At 34.2% G+C, this 21269-nt stretch overlaps 1 protein-coding gene across 3 annotated transcripts in view; it reads right to left on the reverse strand.

The window, feature by feature from the left end:
• Nucleotides 1-21269, reverse strand: part of Mnr (Membrane-bound Notch regulator) — an 83724-nt gene that overhangs the window by 5803 nt on the left and 56652 nt on the right. The window contains exons 1-2 of one of the 3 annotated variants that reach the window (XM_077430078.1): nt 7192-7317; nt 6697-6827 (exon numbers count right to left, since the gene is read on the reverse strand). The gene's annotated coding sequence lies outside the window, so the exon portion shown is untranslated. Of the gene's footprint in view, nt 1-4805; nt 4896-6696; nt 6828-7191; nt 7318-21269 lie in introns of those variants that run through there. The other 2 variants (XM_077430076.1, XM_077430077.1) reach the window with 2 other exon arrangements.

Raw genomic sequence — 21269 nt, forward strand, 5'->3', positions numbered from 1 at the left:
TAAAAATAAAAAGCATTTAAAAATCAAAATAAATACTTTTACATATATAAATTGATATTGTGATGTAAATTTGATCTGTTTGATAGAACTATGTAAAATTGTATAATATTTTATTAGATCAGACGATGGCTTATATATGTATATATATACATATAATATTAGATTTTAAATAGGAAGATGATTTTTTAAAAAATTATATTAATATGTACGATACCTTTTATTAATAATCAAAAAAAATCTAACCTAAGATAAAAACGTTAAGACAAATCCCAACCAAATAAATTTACACCTTCGGAAAATTAGGTTGGACGAGAGGGAGGAAGAAATCCCAAGAGTTTAAATTGCAAGCACCAAATGTTTTTTATTCCAGTTATTTAAGACTCTTCGTAGAGATGGGAGATTACAATGAATATCTCAACAGAGTATAAAGGAGTGTTTTGGCACAAATCTACATTTTTCGTTGTGTTTTACGAGCGTTCCATGACCAAATCGATATTTAGCACTACAGAGAGGGTCAAACGATAATGGGGTTATCACGATTTTCCTAGAAAACAAATTTTCACACGACAGGTTTCGCCCAATGCTATTCAAAGGTTGAAAAATTTATCAACGAAATGCGAAAAGGTTTTAGTTTTAATTTTTCGTACGATTACAGTAGTAATTTTCCACGAGATGACGACGATAGCGTGCATCATAACCAGACGCGATTAATGCAAAAATGTCTTTGAAATCTCAAGATGGAATTAACGCGAGACTAAACTACGTACGTATGTATGTATATATGTATGTACATCATAATATAACCGGATATATGTATATGTAAGATCGATCATTACGCAAAAATGCGCTATTTGGAGGCGAATGCGGTTCACGGTCGAACATTTCATAGATTTTACAATCATTTCTATTTGCGTTTGGAGCAATTCACGAAATGATAATATTGTATTGGTGGATTTTCTAAAATAAAAAAATTCTAAAAACCAAATATGTACATTTAGGGTTAGAATTGAACGAAAGGCTGATGTATGGGCTATGGCTGAGAAAGGGTATGTCACGACTGATTGTGAGAAGGGGATGAAAAGGGGTAGAGATGTAACGGTTAGTCGCAGTTGGACCTGTGCTCCGTGCGGTTGGTTACTAAGCCTCCGCACGTATCATCTTAATAAACAACATGAGTGAAAACGCACGTGTTTGGTTTTCACCTCAATCGCCACATCCCAACCGTGATCCTGAACAGCGTCATCTGTCAGGATTCTCTACCACATACATATATAATATCGCTTTTCTGTCTGTGTGTCTGTCTGTCTGTCTGAGATAACCAGCCAGCAGCATAGCTCGGTCGTTAAGCTTCTGCCTAACACCGAGAGGCGTCGGGTTTGATCCCATGAGCTGACCTCGATTGAAAAGAATTTGTCTGAGTATATCTGTAGTGCTGCTGGTCAGACCTGTATATTTGTCAATCGTTTCCTATCAGAGTTTGCCAATTTTTCTGATTTCATTGTTGAAACGGTTCCCGATTAAAAATTGGCTAAAATCCTTCCTACCTACTATGTCACCACTATTTGAGTATGATTAATGTACAATAAAATGTATGTACAATTCATAGATGTCTCGTTAATTTGCGAGTTTTTAGCGTCTCTTAATACAGCGACTTGTATAATAAAAATGCTGTATTGTTTGTAATTGGCCAGGAAGGCGCATTGGGGTTTACCTGTAAGGCTTTCCTGGTATAAAATGTAATAAAATAAATAACGCACGCCGTACTATAACAGTCGGTTCGGTGATTACTGGTCACAAAGTCAGTAAAATCTCTATAAAGGAACATCTGGCAGCCGAAAAGTCCATCATACTAACGATAACTTGAGTGCCAAATATTGTGTATTCGCGATTTTCATGGCAAAAATTGTCTTTGTGACCACCGCAATGTGACGAATAGTCCAATTACCATAATAGTCGTTTCGATTCAACATACATATGTACGTCACAGCTAAACTACTGCCAAAGCGTATATACGAATACAATAACAAAAGAAAAAACCTTCTATATATATATACTGTTTGCTACCAATGTTTCTTCATGGCAGAGAATTTACGGCAATCTATTGAAAATTTATTTGATTAATTAATTAATTTTTCTATTGGTGTTTTGTATTGTTTATATGTACATATGCAGGCAAGAAGTTTTTACCATATTAAACAATTAAATATAAATATTAAATTAAATATATTTAAAAGCTATTTGAAAAAAATTCGACTGCGTGGGGATCGAACACATGACCGACGACACATTTATTTTATTATTTAATAACTTGCCAACACTAATGTGATGATATTTAATCGGGTGCAACACTAGTCATCATATAATATCACTATTCTGTGTGTCTGTGTAAGATAACGCTCGCCGTACTATAAAAGTCGCTTCGATTCGACATACATATGTACGTCACAGCTAATACACTGCCAACAAAACGTACGAATATAATAAAAAAATAAAAAACTTATATATATACTGTTTGCTATCAATGTTTCCTCTAAGCTAATAGACGGCGCATTGAAGTTTCTAAGCATTTAATACTATCTATTGAAAATTTATTTTATTAATTAATTTGTCTATTGGTGTTTTATATTGTTTATATGTAGGTAGGTAGGTATTTCTTACCATTTTTTTCATATTAAACAATTAAATATATTTAAAAGCTATTTAAAAAAAATCGACTGCGTGGGGATCGAATACAGGACCGACACATTTATTTTAATTAAATTTAATTTAATAACTTAATATGCCAACACTCATGCCATGATATTTCATCGGGCACAACACTATTATTCAAATAATAACAAACGAATAGACCCAGTTATAAACAGGTGTTTTTGGTTGTAAAAAATGGACATTTTAAACAGTATAGAGTTACTTTAAAATACATACACACATATTACGGATAACCTTTTCATGCAAGTACTAACTGAACTTTCGATCGTCCTTGCCTTTTCTATCTAGACTTGGTCTACTATTTGTGAACGTTTGCGGAATTTAAAAATGGCGCTAGTCCAAAAACAATAAAAAATTAACTAATCAAATTGGTTATTCTGTTTACATAATATGGCACGCAGTTTCTAAGATAAAATTGTCAAAATATTGTTAAAAAAACGATAAGAGTCCAGGGTTAAATAATATTTATATCTAATAATGCATTTAAGGCATCTTCTCAACGTAAATCGATCAAAATCATTTCAAAGCGGAAAGCGAACCTGATCTGACGATCACATTTGTCTTCTAGCAAGGTCTTTCTCATTATAATTTTTACAAAACCGGTTGAAAGTCACTACATTGGTTGGAGAAAAAAAAACCCACTTTGTTTTGTAACACACTACTACATGTAAATATATTGTGTAAATTTCGGCAAATATCCGCACGAATAAATAAACATATACTGATACGTTTGTTTGTTGTGCAAATTTTTGCACTGGAAATATTGAAAACAAATAATTTAAATTGCAACATTTTGATAATAGTGCCGCAATTAAAATTTTATAATTATAGAGGAGACACTTTATCCATTTTGCAATACTATATTCGTGTAATTTGACAGAATAATCCAGCAATTCTCAACCGGCGTACCCTTAAAAGTACACAAAGGTCGTTTAGGGAAGGCATTAATAATGGCAGGAAAACATTGCGATTGTTTAATCAGTTATTGATTTTTTTAAACAGCAGAATAGACTTGTGGTTAGCATATAATGCTTTGAACAAAGTGATCCCGGGTTCATATCTCACTGGTTTCTGCTGGCCAGACTTTGAATTTGTGACTCCAGGTCTATAGTTTCCTATCAGAGTTTGCCATTTTATTTGATTTTCTTTTAAAAGGTTCCAAAAATTAGCAACATTACTCATTATCTCGCAAATGTTGAGTTTTCAGCAATCTAGAATTTCGCTGAATGGTATAAAATGCTGCAAATTTACAAATTTGACCATAACTGTCTCTGTGCATGTTAATTGATACGTATTTACTGAATTGTTTAAAAACTGCCGCAAATTTACAAATTTTACCATAGATGTCTCCGTGGATGTTAATTGATATGTATTTACTTTGAATAGAAATACTTTTGGTACATCTGGCACTTGAGTTCTCGCTAGGACAATATTTCGCGTTAGGTTTGATGGAGTTTTTGGGTGCCAGATGTTCCGTGATCGAGATTTTAGCGACGTGCGCAATCCCGCTTTTTGCGGAATAATCACCGAACCGTATTTACTTTGTATAATACTAATAATAATTGTATCAAATGTACAATGTACAAATGGCCAGGAACAGTTACGTGTTAGGCCTTCCTAAATTAAATAGTAATAAATTAAAATAATAATAAATTAAAAAATAATAAAATAAATAAAGTGTTTCAGGGAGGGATTCTTATTTTTACAATTCAAATACAATTAAAATATTCAAATACAATGGTATTTTTTATGAAAAGTTACGTCTTTTAAGTTTAATTGCATCGCTTGAAACTCCCTGCACATTACAATGACACAACCTTGCAAATATTATAAATACACTTTACGTTTTAATTTCATTACCAATAATACGCTACTGCGAATAAACGATAACCTATAAGTGAAGATGACTAATTTGTTTACATTGAAAATATTTTTAATTAAATTTTTCCATGTGAAATTTCGAAGTGAACTTTTCCTCAAAAGGAAATCGAACGTCATCGCGACGATTTTCCCACACTTTGAGAATCATCGGAGATTGATCAAAGACGGCAAGGTGAAACTGAGGTAAAATTGGAATATGGATACTAGATTCGAACCTGATGATCCACGTGGTATTTGAATTAGCACACTTCAGATCTTCACCATAGGTTTGACGTATGATCGGGCCGAGCACTGTTAATATGACACTGTTATAATGACAGTCGGGAAAGAAACGACACAGTGCACAACAACAAGAACACTGGTCTAGAAAGAGGAGTGTTTGTACGCCATTGGATGTAGCAGATCACGTGATCAGACCAGGTCGGTTAAACCACAAGTCGCGGTCGCTTATCGAATTCGGTGAATAGTTGACTAATTACTTCCAATTTCTGTAAGCCAGGTGCACGCTTGTAATGAGTGACCTTGTGGTCGAATTTGAATTTGAATATGTAATTTGGAATATACATACATATAGTAGCAGGAAGACGAATGTTAAATTAAACTGAAACCATCACTAAGTATATACACTAGAACCTAGATTATCCAGATTGTTAAAAATGTATTTCTTCATATAAAAATATAATATCCACTATATACATACATATGTATTTATGTATTTATGTACATACATAAATACATACACTTATACAGTAAATTTAACGGTGAAGCAAAACTCACAAATATACATATATGTATGTATTATATGTTCCAAAAACATGTACATATATGTATGTACGAAAATGTATCTACATAATTACAAAAACAAAACATATAAAAAAAAAGTTTTTTAAAAACATACCTATATAAAATTATTAAAATAATTTGTATATAAAATTATTATTTTGAATAAAAACACCAATATTTTTTTTTTACTATCGCCATCTATGTTTAAAACTAATAAACAAACGTCAACGGTAAATGTCAAATAGAATGTCGGCGGGCAAATTACAATCGCGTCTTACACGATATATTAACACCATCGTAATGGCGGAGGCTCCATTTACTTATATTGATGACCAAAATGAGCAATATGGCAAAGTATGAAAACGATCGATAAGAGATAAAAATGATCATTTACACGAAAGCCATGTGAAATGTAAAGGAGGTATGTAAAAACAAATACAAATTTTACGTATTTGCTGCTTTGAAATGTATAACATAAAAATTCGAAATTAAAAAGGAGAAATTAGTCAGTTGTCTTCAAAATTCAATACTCAGAGGACGTTTGTTTCTTTGAAACTTGATTGCGATTTAAATATTTATTTTTAATGTTGCCAATATGGAAAATAAAACAAAACTAGAGTAAAAGTACTACTTCCGGTTCAGATAAAAATATTTAAAAAGTATAAGGTTATAAAGATTGTTATTTCTATTACATGTAAAAAACTTTCAGTCCGATTCAATTAGCGGTTTGGGAGATAATTGAGAAAAACTTAAAAAAAGGGGACACCTATAAGGGGAGGTACCATTTACCATTTCCGGTCAACTTAAAAATTCGAAAAAAATTTACATTATGTCTATAAGAATTTCAGTAACCAATAGTAAGTTTCAGTTCGATAGGACTAACGGTATTCAAAAAATTCCCAAAATACACAGACACACACACACAGATACACAGACACACACATTTCATTTTTTCAATCGATTACTGATCATGAAAACGTGATCAGTAATCGATTCTGAGTTCGAATAATTTACACCAATGAGTATCAGTTCCTTACTTATGAATCTATGGTAAAAGGAAACTTCTACTTGAAATGTGCTATTTATTTTGAATTAATTAAAATTTTTATTATTTTATCCTAATAATATGAATTTACTGTAAAATAGTTGCGTAACACTTTTTGTAAAAGTAGCACTGTTTCAATGAGTTGCAAAGGGGCGGTAGTAAGAGGCGTATGGATAGCTAGCTGTCGTTAGGATAAAATCAAATCACAATTTTTTGACGGGCACGAATGTTACTGAACTAACAGAGCTAGTAAAAAGCTTGTAAAAAAAGGCTTTTACTTTGTTTTGGTCTTCAATTCCGACTTCAGCTCCGGCTTCGGTTTCAGCTTCAGTTTCAGGCACCGATCTGGACTCCAAATCTGTCTTGGATCGTTTACGAATATTTCCGCCGCGTTCTTTATTATTGTGCGCTATGCAACATAATATTGATGGATTTAAGAATAATTAAATATATTAATATATAAATTGAAAAAAGAAAAACAAAATAATCCAGTTTTTACGAATTTTCGATAAAAATTTAGCCTACGGCGCATGTTTTTCGGAAAAAAATTGATTAAATCGATTAAAATCTCTATAATTTATATTGAAAATAATTAATACATACGTATATATTTAAATTTTATTATATATGTATGTATAGCTAAAGTTAAATGACTATCAAAAAATATAAAATTAAAAAAACATTTATTTTCGTATCTAGTAAAAATAAAGCCAGGAAGGTATATATTTTTAGAAAAATATTTTGTAATATATGTATTTAATGTTTTTTTTTACCCAAAGTGTATTTATTGGTGACACGCCTCTCTTCCATCTCCTTCTAAGCAACCAAAAACTTATAAACAACCGAAATCTCGATAAGTTAATTCCTGAATATACACATTGTACGATGTGTAATACTGGAAATTCGCTATCGCAAAATTTAATAATTGCTACATATAATCGTTTTCGCTCCCACATCCGCAGGAAGTATTATCGTTTGGCATAATTAAAAGCTGAGGTTTCGTCGCCGTCTGAGGTTTTAGCAGCCCTGACTATGACTAAATTTAGTCGATCGACAGTGACGTCATAATTCGTACGATCTGATCGTCTGGATTTGCGTCTTTGTCGGCAAAATATGAAGATGTTTGTTAGATTTTTCACTTCAAAATGTTTACGACGATGTTTAGACAGTTTGAGTTTCGATCAAACCTGCACTTGGTTGTGATTGTTCGTTAAAATATAATTGTTTGTTCTGTTTATAAGACGTTATATAAAATAAATTGCAAATTCGGACTGGTTTAGTCGTAATAAAGTTTTAGTGTGTGGAAAACTAGTTCGGCAATATTGTTGCAAGCTAACCTTTTTTTTATTTATTTTTTGTATATTTATTTATAATGTAGCATTATAAAGGATGGAGAAGAGAATAAAAAATACATATACAAAATTTTAAAATATTTCACCAATAAATAAATTACAAATTAAAATTTGTATTTACAATTTTTTATATTAAATTTCACTATGCATTATCTAACTGTATCGTATTATGACAGTTGGGCTTTCGAAAGTACATATGAATATATTTTTGTTTGAAAACATTTGTTAATAAAATAGTTAATAAAAGTGTTCATAGATGTCAGGATACAATTTTTTGAAACAAGTTTTACAAATGATCGATAGATTGAGCTTAAATAAAGAGCTTCATTTGTCTTAATTTTGTATTGATAATTCAAAATTTAAATGCATTATTTTTTTGGAAAAAACAACGTTTGTTCGTGAATTTATTTAAATAAATAAAATAAAACCGGGAAAAGATCGTTTGGAATATCTACATATGTATATAAATGAATGTCTGTGTGTGTGTCTCGAATAGGCTCCTAAACCACTGAACCGATTACGATGGAACTTTAAGGATTTGTTGTATGCATGTCCGGGAAGATTATTGTGAAAAAAAACCGGGAACGGAAACAGGAAAAACGGGAATGAGTGTCATTGCAACGCAATAATTTCAAATGTGTTCGATGCATGCGTTTTTCCGACAAATGAGAACGGGAACGATAACGGAATCGGGAACGGGAATTGCATGCATTATTATGGCATTGCAACGCATGCCGGTGTTCAGCTAGTGCATTTATAAAAAATGAACATAGCTCGTATCTGTCTTTATATACATATGTATATAATTAAATTTGCATCTTCACGTTGGATAACACCATTGTGTTGCCTAATAAGTATTGGCCCAATGTGAAGAGAGGGCATTGCGTGAACGGTTCGGTGATTATTCCGCACAAAGCGATCTCGCACTGATCTCGCAAGGGAATCGGAACTGAAATTGGAACCGGGAATCCAAACTGAAATCAGAATTATTTATTTTTAAAATACAAGTATACCACAGTGTCTTCACAGGTCACCCCAATATGACACTGTGGCCAGAAAATTGTAACTGAAACAGGATCCAGATCCAAAAATGAAACAGAAATCGGAAACTGGAACCGAAAAAGGAATCCGGATATGGAACTGAAAAAAGTAATCCGGAACCGGAATTGAAATAAAAATCTGGAACCGGGATTGAAACAGGAATCCGGACTCGGATCTGTAAAAGGAATCGAAATCGAAAACGTAATCGAAATTGATATCGATATTGTCGTCATAGAAAATTTGATTTTTTTGATAAACTCTCATACATACACTACCGTCCATATGTTTAAGACCAAAGTGTTTTTTCAACATATTTATTACAATTTTGGACCAATTTAAAAAAAATAAACGCAGTTATATTTATAAAATACCTATTTATTAAAATAATTCAAAATATTCCAACAATTATAAAACATAAAATGATAAAAAAAATAAAACGTCAAACCGAACTTTCGTCAAAAAATCCACCTTTGTTTTTGATCACTGCTGCACATAATCTCGGCATTCTATATATCAAATTTTGTATTGTGGTGAGAGGTATGGACTTCCAGCTTTCCTGAAGATGCTTCCAAAATTGATCTATAGATGATGAGCGATGGATTTTGGTACGTCTGTCCAATTCATCCCACAGAAGTTCTATGGGGTTCAAATCGGGTTATTGAGGGGGCCAGTTCATATTTTTGAAATTTTTTTTTTCTTCATCTTGTCGTAAGAAGTCCTTGGGATAATCCCTGTTTTTTTTTTTGTTCAAATTAAAGCTAAGGGTTTGTGGAAAAAATTGGCATTCATTTATTTGAACTATTTCACGCTAAATTAATTTTATGGACGTGAGAAAACAAGTTATAGGTTTGGTCTTAAACATTCTATTAAGTCTATTCCGAAATTATGTATTAGATGAACTGCACGTCACTGTATTCAATATGATTTATCAATTACATTATATAATAATAAAGCACATTTCCGGCCAAAAACGTTTTTCGCGAAAAGCTTTCGGTTGCATTAAACGGATTTTCTACAGAATTTTCTTCCATCTAAAGCTTTTCCCGCATCTTATCTATACTTAGTCCCTATTGTCCTGCATATAGGAGCGTGACATTTATGTGTATTTATGACGAATAAATAGCGTGGCACATCGGTCTTCGGCCGGCGACGTTGAGCCGTTAAAATATTACGACTCTTAGCATTTTTCCTCGTATATCCTCTTACGCGATATCCTGCCACATCCTCATAATCTCACAGGAACGAAACGTGGAAGTAATTTGATTTGTACAACGAAGCCAACCCACCCCCCCCCCCCCGACCACCCTATCGTCAGGGGAGGACTTGCTCTCGAGATTTTAGAAGAAAAGTAGACGTGATAAAGCACCCGGAGGCGGGACACACTATAAACTACTCCGTATAAAGACTGCACTGAGCCGACATGTGCGATAGAAACTGAACGTCTAAGTAGAAAATCGCTATAAAATAACCCGCAGTGGAAAACGGCAAAGATCGATTGGAAAAGGTCCTATGTGTAAAGGCGAGTATCTTTTCTGTACCCAATACAGGATGGAGCGGAAACCATTACACCAGAGTTAAATAATAGCGAAAACAATTTGGGACTCGTTTGAATATCATAGAGGTCTGACCGCACTATGCGTCAAACGAACGATCCGACACTTCACAACAGTGTGCGACAATATTAGGTAAGCCGCACTTGAACGACAGCGATGCGACACTACGCAGTAAATTATGTCAATCATTCGTTCGGTACCTCGGAGCAAGATGGACGAAACGGACGGTATTATAGTATCTTTGATATGCGAGGAAGAAGAACAATCGAGAAAAACCTAAAGATTATGGCTACATGCTATTTCAAAATCACGATATGAAGAAGGAGAATAATTGTCGCAAGGCAACCTTGCGTCACGTCGCGAACGACACCTTGCGTTGGTCGAAAAGTAAACTTAGACGCACGGTGTCGTTCTACGTCATGCGACTGTCGCGCAGTGCGTTATGTATCATACAATTTCATATAAACAATATTTGGTCGCGTACTGTTGTGAAGTGTCGGATCGTTCGGTTGTCGCATAGTGCGGTCAGACCTTAAGATGCAGCGTTCGGTCAAGTCGAAACAAGTCCGGACGTGTTAAGAAACGTCCGGACATGACAAGACAATAACACAGGAACATATTGATGGTTTTGATATTGATGATACCAATTCTGGTGGCTCTAAAATAAAATATTGAGATGTGAATAGCGGAAAATTAAAAGCGATGTTCTATGGATTTCAAAAAAATATTATCTGATAGGACATGGAGTCACAAATATCCAAGAGGAAACATTGGTAGCAAATAGTACATATACGTATATAGAAGTTTTTTTTTGTTATTGTATTCGTATATACGTTTTGGCAGTGGCTTAGCTGTGACGTATATATGCATGTCGAATCGAAACGACTATTGTAGTTGATCGTTTCTTATAAGAGTTTGCCAATTTGATCTGATCATTGTTGAAACGGTTCCTTAAAATTGGCAAAAAATCATATTTCTTGTTGTCACAAATCTTCTGTATTTATTGTATGTACAATTTGTAAAAATTGTGTACAAAATTTAAATCCATAGATGTCTCAATGGATTAATTCTGTAATTAATTAATTAATTGTTATTTCGTGTTCTTCATCTTTTGGAAATGCAGTGATTTATGTAATAATAAAATGCTGCATTATTTGTAAATAATTGTCCAGGAAGGCGCATTGGGGTCTTCCTATCAAGCCTTCCTGGTATACGGTGGCACGACAACTCAGCGCAACGACAGCTCAGCGGATGACAATTCAGCGCATGGACTATTCAGCGCAAAATCAATTTTCTCAATAAGTTTCAAATGCGTTTTCAACAATAATTACTGTATTGAAATTGTCGGTCATATCTACATGATAATTTAATAAATGCGAATAAATTTATTTGATACTCTTTGTGCCTTTGTGCCCGGTTTAGAAACCCTACTTAAAAATAATTTTTTGTGGCCTTAGTTGAGAAGCCTTGCTTGCGTAATATTTGTATATAAGGCACAAAGAGTATCAAATAAAAAATTGAACGGGAATTGCATGCGTTATTATGGCATTGCAACGCATGCCGGGGCTCAGCTAGTGCATTTATAAAAAATGAACACAGCTCGTATCTCAGTCTTTATATACATATGTATATAATTAAATTTGCATTTGCCCCATCTTCACGTTGGATAACACCATTGTGTTGCCTAATATGTCATGTTGGTAGTACTGTGGTATTGGCCCGATGTGAAGAGAGGGCATTGTGTGAACGGTTCGGTGATTATTCCGCACAAAGCGATCTCGCACTGGTCTCGCAAGGGAATCGGAACTGAAATTGGAACCGGGAATCCAAACTGAAATCAGAATTATTTATTTTTAATATACAAGTATACCACAGTGTCTTCACAGGTCACCCCAATATGACACTGTGGCCAGAAAATTGTAACTGAAACAGGATCCAGATCCGAATATTTGTATATAAGGCACAAAGAGTATCAAATAAAAAATTGATTTTGCGCTGAATAGTCCATGCGCTGAATTGTCGTTGCGCTGAGTTGTCTGCGCCGAAAAGTCGGCGCTAAGTTGGTTTGCGATGAGATGTCGGTGCGCCCTGGTATACATACATATATCTATGTAAAATAAAAATACTGAGCAAAACCGGGTAAAACAACTAGTATAATATTTAATTTCGGAAGAGACTTTGTATATATATATATATATGTATGTAAGTATTTTTGGTTTGGAACGTCGAAAAAAATCCAAAGTTTCTATGTCGACGATTCAATTTCTTTTTCGATTCAAATAAATTTAATAAAAAAACAAATGAATATTTACTATTAAATTCGCCATGTTTATGGTGTTTATATTACAAATACTGAGCGAAGCCGGGTAAAACAACTAGTATATGATAATACGAAATAAGTGAATAGATACTCATTTTTCGACGCATTATGCCATATAACCATTCGTACATATCATATTATAATAGAAAAAAATAACAAAACCTTTCTAAACTTGAATTCTTGAAAATTTTCACTTTATAAATAGAGCATTCATTTCAATGCGGGACCGAAATAAAGTGAAGCAAAAAAAAAAAAAAAATTCGGGGCTAGGCAATATTCGAAGAGGAGCTCTCGCTTGGGTCGGTGTCACCGGCCGAAATGATGTTCGGAATTTATTCGACCCTCGAGGTGGAATAAATCAGGGGGCGCACACGCAGGTAGCCTTTGTGCCAAGGGGGGCTTCGAGAATGGGGGGCGAAGCGCCGGGCCCCCGTGGGCTTCTCGAGACAAAGAGAAGCTCCCCCCCTAAGGAGTCGCGGAAATCCCAAGATGTGGAACACGCGTTCACGCGCGTCAAAATTAATAATGAGACGATTTGAATGCGCGCGTCGACACCAAATCTTCACGACATTGTTCCCCATGTCGAGCGGGGAACGATTCCAAATTATGTTATACCCAACGCTTAAAATATCTACGAGGTGTAATTGTGCTTACGGACTAAACCAACGACGATTTTGGGCCAACTTTTTAACCAGCAGTAGCGTACAAAATATCGAAATAAAAATTAAATTTTAAAATTGAAATCAAATATCAAAATCAAGCTAAAGAGCGAGATTGAGCTAAAATTAGATCATCGTTGATGTTTTGAATTACAACAATGTTTTGAATTACGACGATACGCATTTAAAACCAGAGAAATATTATAATTTCTCTGCTTACGAGCGAAAAAAAATATTGTTAAAGTCGTCACGAGATGTTACTGTATTTCCACGTGGATGATCGATAAAAAAAAACAATTCATAAAAAAACGCGGTGTCGGATGTCGGTGATTTGTCAAAGGGTTTTTTTTCTTTCGTCGAAATAAAATTAATAATCACACATTATCCGATAAATTTTACCTCTGAAATGATTTAATTACTTGATTTATTTCGACGAGAGAAACAATTGAAGAATAAAAAAATCCGTTTGATGTGACCGACAACACCCCGGGTTAGCTTCCATCGTTGGATCACCCATACTAATACATGATATATTCTCAGTAAATGCGCATTACGGGGAAGTAAAAATAATAATTCTTTGATTTTTTTTCGATCTTAGTGCGTATCTTCGTAAGTCAAAACATCTTCGACAAACAAAAGTCAAGGATTACCTGTATGTGATTGTTGATGATCTAATTTTAGGTCAATCTCGAAAATTTATTTAAATTGTGCATGTTCTGTTTTAACTTTCAATATTTAATTTTAATTTTAATATAATGATTATAATTTTATTTTGATACTTGAATTTAATTTTAATATAATAATAATAGTTTTAATTTTGATATTTAATTTCAATTTTTTAATTTAACTTTTATTTCGATATTTTGTACGCTACTGGTTTTAAAAGTTGGCCTGTGGGCCGTTCGTTGGCTTGGTGCGTACGCACCATAAGATGACTGTATGTACATACATATCTCCGTCAGTGACCCAGTCCTTGTCACCTTTTATTTTAAATGTTTTCAACCTTTATTATTACTAGCCTCTTATTAGCTCGCTTTCGATTTTTTCGTCTGACAAAATTTGGGTTCTTATCCACACTCTTCCGATCATTTTCAAACTTTGCCATTTTGCTCGGTTTGGTCGTCAACATATAAAGAAATCAAATCCGCCATTATGATTGAGAAAAATAATGGTAATCGACACGTTTAAAAATACTCCATTATCGTTAGGGTTGCCATACATTCCGTATATACGGGACATGTCCCGTATTTCACTACTCGGTCCCGTATTACAATTTGTCCCGTATTTGTCCCGTTTTCTCCCTAAACTCTGCATGAGAGAATCGGCAAGGATCCGTACCACCAAAAGCCCTTAAAGATTTTTTTGATGATCCAATGAGTGAAGCTTATTTTTGCTTCTTGCATTCACAGCTCAATACATTTGAATCTCAAATTGAAAAAATAGAAAAATCAAACATCACAGTCCTGGAAGTAAATTCTTTATTAGAAGAGACAAAACGACATATGATCGAGAGAAAAAAATCCAATTTTATTGGAATGACGACAAAAAAATCTTGAATCTCTTTAAGCTTGATTCTGGAAACAGTGCCAAAGTGGAAACTTTCGAAAAACAGACTGTCGTGGAATACATTGATAAGTGGTCCCAATCATTCAAAAAATGTAATGCTTTCGATTGGATGACTCTCAAGCAAGTTTCTGAATGGGGGGAAATATGTAGAACGAACCGTTGAATATTTGCAAGTAAGGAACATCGATGTTGGAAACAATGAGCTTCTTTTCAACCAGTTCGTATATTTAAGAGATTATTTAAATAAAAATAATACCAACGAAAACAGGGAGAAATGGCTGAAGTTTTTTAGAGATTCCTAGAGAGCATATTTAACAGAAGTCATGTTTAATAAAACTATGTGAGTATATATATTTGCCATTCCAGCCCACAATGCCAATGTGGAGAGAATATTTTCCCTGATGTCAACACAATGGTCGGATGAAAGAAATAAGCTGGCAGTTGAGACAGTTGAGGTAATTTTGGTTTGCCAGTATAATTTTAAAATGACTTGTGCCCAACTTTATCACCATGTAAAGGAGGAAAACGATTTAATTAAAAAATTTAAATTTTCGTTAAAATACGATTGGGCTAAAAAAGACTAATTTTTTAAAATAAACTATTACCTACCTACTTTTCCATGTTTTATTTATGTAGCACTTAAATGTCCCGTATCAATGCTTGACAATTATGGCAACCCTAATTATCGTTCTCGGTGACGTCTATTAGTAAGTTGCCGTATTTATCCACACTCTTTCGATCGTTTTATCCCTTTTCGCCACCCTCTCGCTATGTCAGATTTTAATTGTTTAAACGCCTATAACTTTTCCTTTTTTCACTCCATATTTTATAAAATTTGCATTATAGCCTATCTTTATTTCTCTTATATATTTTTGCTTCACTCGTAGGCTATATAATGATTGTTAAAATTAATGTTACATAGCGTGGTGTTAAGTCGAATAGCGTGGTGTTTCGGCCAAAAGTCGAATGACCACAGATCCGCCGAAATGACAGATCCTAATCAGGTTACTTCATACAGGATTACATATAATTAGGGGTTTGGTGCAAAAGATCGACAAGCGCCAGACAGACTTAACCACAGATTAACTGGATGGCTGCTTTAAACGCAATTATCGATTTCACGAATGATAGATTGTACATCAGATGACGTGTAACCTTTCGATGTGTACAGATGCAATTATTAAAATGGTAATTATTAAAATTGAGTTGGATCTTTCTGGCGAGTTTAATAAGGCAAAATTCGGAACTAAAGTATCAGAAGCACAGAACGTATACAGGGTAGGTGTATGTCGGAACTTCGGGTAGATTTCGCTTAGTGAAGGTGCGAGCAGTGCGCACGCATATGGTACACGTGTACAGTCTGTCTGGCGCTTGTCGATCGTTTGCACCGCATCGATACTTATTACATACAATATTAAACTTTTATGACTCGCATCCCCCTTTAGTATTTCCAAAAATTTACCCGCTCATATTATATTTTTTTGTAATTTAACCTTCGAAGGACGGAGCGTCGAGATCAAACGAGTGTCCCTAACCGGGGTTAGGGACACTCGTTTGCTTACAGCTTTTCTCAATACATATGGGTTCAATATACATATATCTTATTAATAATTTTATACGTCAACCATTGATGTATAATACACATAGATGGGCCCTGACGTGTGATTTTGGTCGGAGATCTTGTCTTCACTAACTGAGGGGTGCGGAGGGTTTAACTAGCGGGGAAGTTGGTTTTTTTTCCCTACGACGTAGCGGTACCTACCTAACTACTAAGAGAAACTGTGCATGCGCCATGTATTTTGCATGCGCCAAAAGGGAGACCAGTATAACACGTGAGGGCGAATCTAGTGTATTATACATCAATGACGTCAACATAAAAAAGTTTTAGTCCTATAGCATGTTTTTGACTATTTTTGTATTAAAAAATAGCGACAAGTATCAACATGCAAAGACCAACAGGCGGCTGCATGATTCAATAGCCACGCGCCAAAAGCGATGAAAATAATAGCTTACGAAAATAAAGCTGTCTCTTTCTCTTGCATTGATTAATCGATCAACAAGAATATGCAAGCGAACAGTCAAAAACACGATTTATCGCTAAATTTCTTGTAGATCATTCTAGGAATACAAGAAATATAGGGTGTATAGCTTTGAAAATCACATAGTTATTACGAAAAACGTAAAAATTAGGGCACTTGCATACCCCACTTCGGTGAGGGATGCTTAATAAACCAAATTAACACCTCCTCCCTATATATAATATGTAACTGTGCGTATGAAGTTCGTTTATATTTAAAACTCTGATATGTATGTACATATGAAACGTCAGAAATGATGATCGAAATGTTTTATTAATATATTTTCAAGTGCCCTTAAATAATTTAATAATCGCGTACTTGCCGTGGGCTTGGAATCTCTGCCCTATATTATCAAGAATTTTCCGCAAAGTATGTTCACACAAAATACGTACATTCGCAAAATTTCGAGAACGTTAAATAAATAAACACCAGCCACATTAATTATACTAAAATATTAAATTATATATTATTTTATCAGCCCAGAATAAATAGCATTAATTAATGCGGTATTAATAGAGCACACTCTCTTTGGAGTTCTTAACAAACAAAACATACGATATGTAAATATTGCACGCACGTTATCAGCACACGTGTAGTGTAATTTTGCGACTGATAATAATAACAGGCGAATTGATAATTGGAAAAGTTTCGCACGGGTGCGAAATCACCTGCGAAAGCTCGGATTAAACTTTAAGCTCTGCGGCGATTAGAGTACTTTCTTCGAATTAAAACAAAGCCTCGACATAATGGGGATTAGCGATTCCATTACCGCAATATTTTCGCCTGTCGAAGCGGCTAATGTGCTCGACGCCAATACATCTAATGTATAATCAGATAATTTTCCGACGAGGAAAACTCGCGGACCTGGACCAGTGGCGTACGTATCGCGAAAATTCGAATTTGGTAAGAGACGCGTGTGAATTCGACGCTCTTGGAATATTGTGATTTATGTTTTGTGTACGTTACAGAGAGAAATGGATTTAAAAGCTCCATGCAAAGTTGGTCGTCTGTAAACAAATAAAGAGAAGCGACAAATAGAGCTTTGTCGGCAAAGCGCCCTGCTCGAACGAAAATGTAAAACTGTGTATTTTTTTGTGTAAAGATGCAACCACTCCTTCGCAGCTTTTTAATAAATTATATCTTGAGCTCGGTTTTAAAAGATTGATGAAATTTTTTATTTATTCAATTAATCATGTACAGTCGTCTAACAAATTGAATTGAAAGTCCAAAACGAAGTAGATGTGTAAATCCCAATAGTTGATATATTTCTCAGTATAGAACAAAATTTAAATAATTTTATATGGATTGTATACTTTAATGTATAATTACTATATAAAAAATATGCCAGCCCAAATATTTGCTTATATAAAAAGTTTTGACCCAATACAATACAAAACATCTAAAATTATTGATAAAAATGACTCTCTAACTTTGTATTAAAAATACTACCACTTAATAGTTATTAATATTAAACTAAAGTTATGCAAAAAAATAGTACATACCTGTAGATGAAAATTCAATAGTATTATAACAAAAAATACACTTAGGAATTTTATAAACAGTGCGTTCAATTAACGTTTAAAACGACACTAATTCAGGTGACAAATATTTCCGTCACAAAAACGTATTTCGTGAGCGATATTTATTTATTTATTTATTTATTTTATTCTAAACAGACCATTGTGGCATAACAGGAATTCCTAAAGCGCCACAATGGTCAAAAAATATAACACAAAAAAAAAACAAAATAACAATTAAACATAAATTAATACATAACGAAAATAATATACTCATCAATTATACATAAAAAAAATACATTTGAACATAAACATAAATACATCCATACATAAACATAAAAAATAGCATTTAATAATAACAGATAAAGTAAAAATGTCAAATAAAATATAGCATAAGGAATGCCTTGCACCTACAGCCAGTTTCAATAAATATGTATTTTATTTCTCAAGAGTGATTATTTGTGAGGAATGCAAAAAATATTGGGATTGACATTTACTTCGTTTTGGACTTTTGCACACATAGATTATCAATTTCAACCAGTGTGCGACGAGTATACTATACAGATTAAGAAATATATTAAATCACATATAATACATAACCATTACATACCTTTTTTTTTACATTTTTGTAGACGACATCTATGGTCAAACATTGCAAATTACATTGCGAACAGTTTTTAATCATATAATACTGTTGCGTAGGGGTGGGTGGAGGATCCAAATAAAAGGCCAAAGTCGCAGCATTTATTAGCTGATTAAGCGTCTGCCTATCACCGAGAAGCATCTGGTTAGATACCATGAGCTGATCTCGATTGAATGTGTATATCTGTAGTGCTGCTGGTCAGACTTAGATATTCGTACTCCAGGTCGATCGTATCCTATCAGAGTTTGCCAATTGTTCTGATTTCAATGTAGAAGCGGTTCCCGGTTAAAATTGGCTAAAAATCCTGCCTACCTACTATGTCACCACTATTTGAGTATAAGTGTACAATAAAATTTATGTATAATTCATAGATGTCTCATTAATTTGCGAGTTTTTCAGTGTCTCGTAATTCAACGACTTGTATAATAAAAATACTGCATTGTTTGTGATTGGCCAGGAATTGGGGTTTACCTATAAGGCCTTCCTGGTATATACATATGTAAAAAAATAAATAAATTAAAACTCGACTACAATGATATTCCTAAGAATATAATGGTGGCACGACAAATGGGCGCAAACCAACTTAGCGCCGACCTTTCGGCGCAGACAAATCAGCGCAACGACAACTCAGCGGATGACAATTCAGCGCATGGACTATTCCGGCCACCAGCTGAAGTCCTTTCCCCTATTTAAAGAACCCAATGTTTTTCCAGTGGCGTGCAGGGGACGAGAGACCACTTTGCATAGGTCACTCTCGACTATTTGTGACCATCTCCAAGGGTGTACATATATAAAATCGAGTTGTATTATATTCGGCGCACCGACATCTCAGCGCAAACCAACTTATCGCCGACCTTTCGGCGCAGACAACTCAGCGGATGACAATTCAGCGCATGGACTATTCAGCGCAAAATCAATTTTTTCAATAAGTTTCAAATGTGTTTTCAAAAATAATTACTGTATTGAAATTGTCGGTCATATCTACATGATAATTTCATAAATGCGAATAAATTTATTTGATACTCTAAAAATACTGCATTGTTTGTGACTGGCCAGGAATTGGGGTTTACCTATAAGGCCTTCCTGGTATATACATATGTAAAAAAATAAATAAATTAAAACTCGACTACAATGCAGAATATAATGGTGGCACGACAAATGGGCGCAAACCAAATGTGCCTTGAAATATTAAGCAATCAGGGTTTCTCAACTAAAAATTTATTTTTAAGCAGGGTTTCTAAACCGGGCACAAAGGCACAAAGAGTATCAAATAAATTTATTCGCATTTATGAAATTATCATGTAGATTTGACCGACAATTTCAATACAGTAATTATTTTTGAAAACGCATTTGAAACTTATTGAAGAAATTGATTTTGCGCTGAATAGTCCTTGCGCTGAATTGTCATCCGCTGAGTTGTAGTTGCGCTGAGTTGTCTGCGCCGAAAGGTCGGCGATAAGTTGGTTTGCGCTGAGATGTCGGTGCGCCGAATATAATACAACTCGATTTTAAATATGTACACCCTTGGAGATGGTCACAAATAGTCGAGAGTGACCTATGCAAAGTTGTCTCTCGTCCCCTGCACGCCACTGGAAAAACATTGGGTTCTTTAAATAGGGGAAAGGACTTCAGCTGGTGGCCGGAATAGTCCATGCGCTGAATTGTCATCCGCTGAGTTGTCGTTGCGCTGATTTGTCTGCGCCGAAAGGTCGGCGCTAAGTTGGTTTGCGCCCATTTGTCGTGCCACCATTATATTCTTAGGAATATCATTGTAGTCGAGTTTTAATTTATTTATTTTTTTACATATGTATGTATATATCAGGAAGGCCTTACAGGTAAACCCCAATTCCTGGCCAATCACAAATAATGCAGTATTTTTAGAGTATCAAATAAATTTATTCGCATTTATGAAATTATCATGTAGATATGACCGACAATTTCAATACAGTAATTATTTTTGAAAACGCATTTGAAACTTATTGAAGAAATTGATTTTGCGCTGAATAGTCCTTGCGCTGAATTGTCATCCGCTGACTTGTCGTTGGGCTGAGTTGTCTGCGCCGAAAGGTCGGCGATAAGTTGGTTTGCGCTGAGATGTCGGTGCGCCGAATATAATACAACT

Source organism: Arctopsyche grandis, chromosome 4, assembly GCF_051622035.1.
Source record: "Arctopsyche grandis isolate Sample6627 chromosome 4, ASM5162203v2, whole genome shotgun sequence".
Classification (NCBI taxonomy): domain Eukaryota; kingdom Metazoa; phylum Arthropoda; class Insecta; order Trichoptera; family Hydropsychidae; genus Arctopsyche; species Arctopsyche grandis.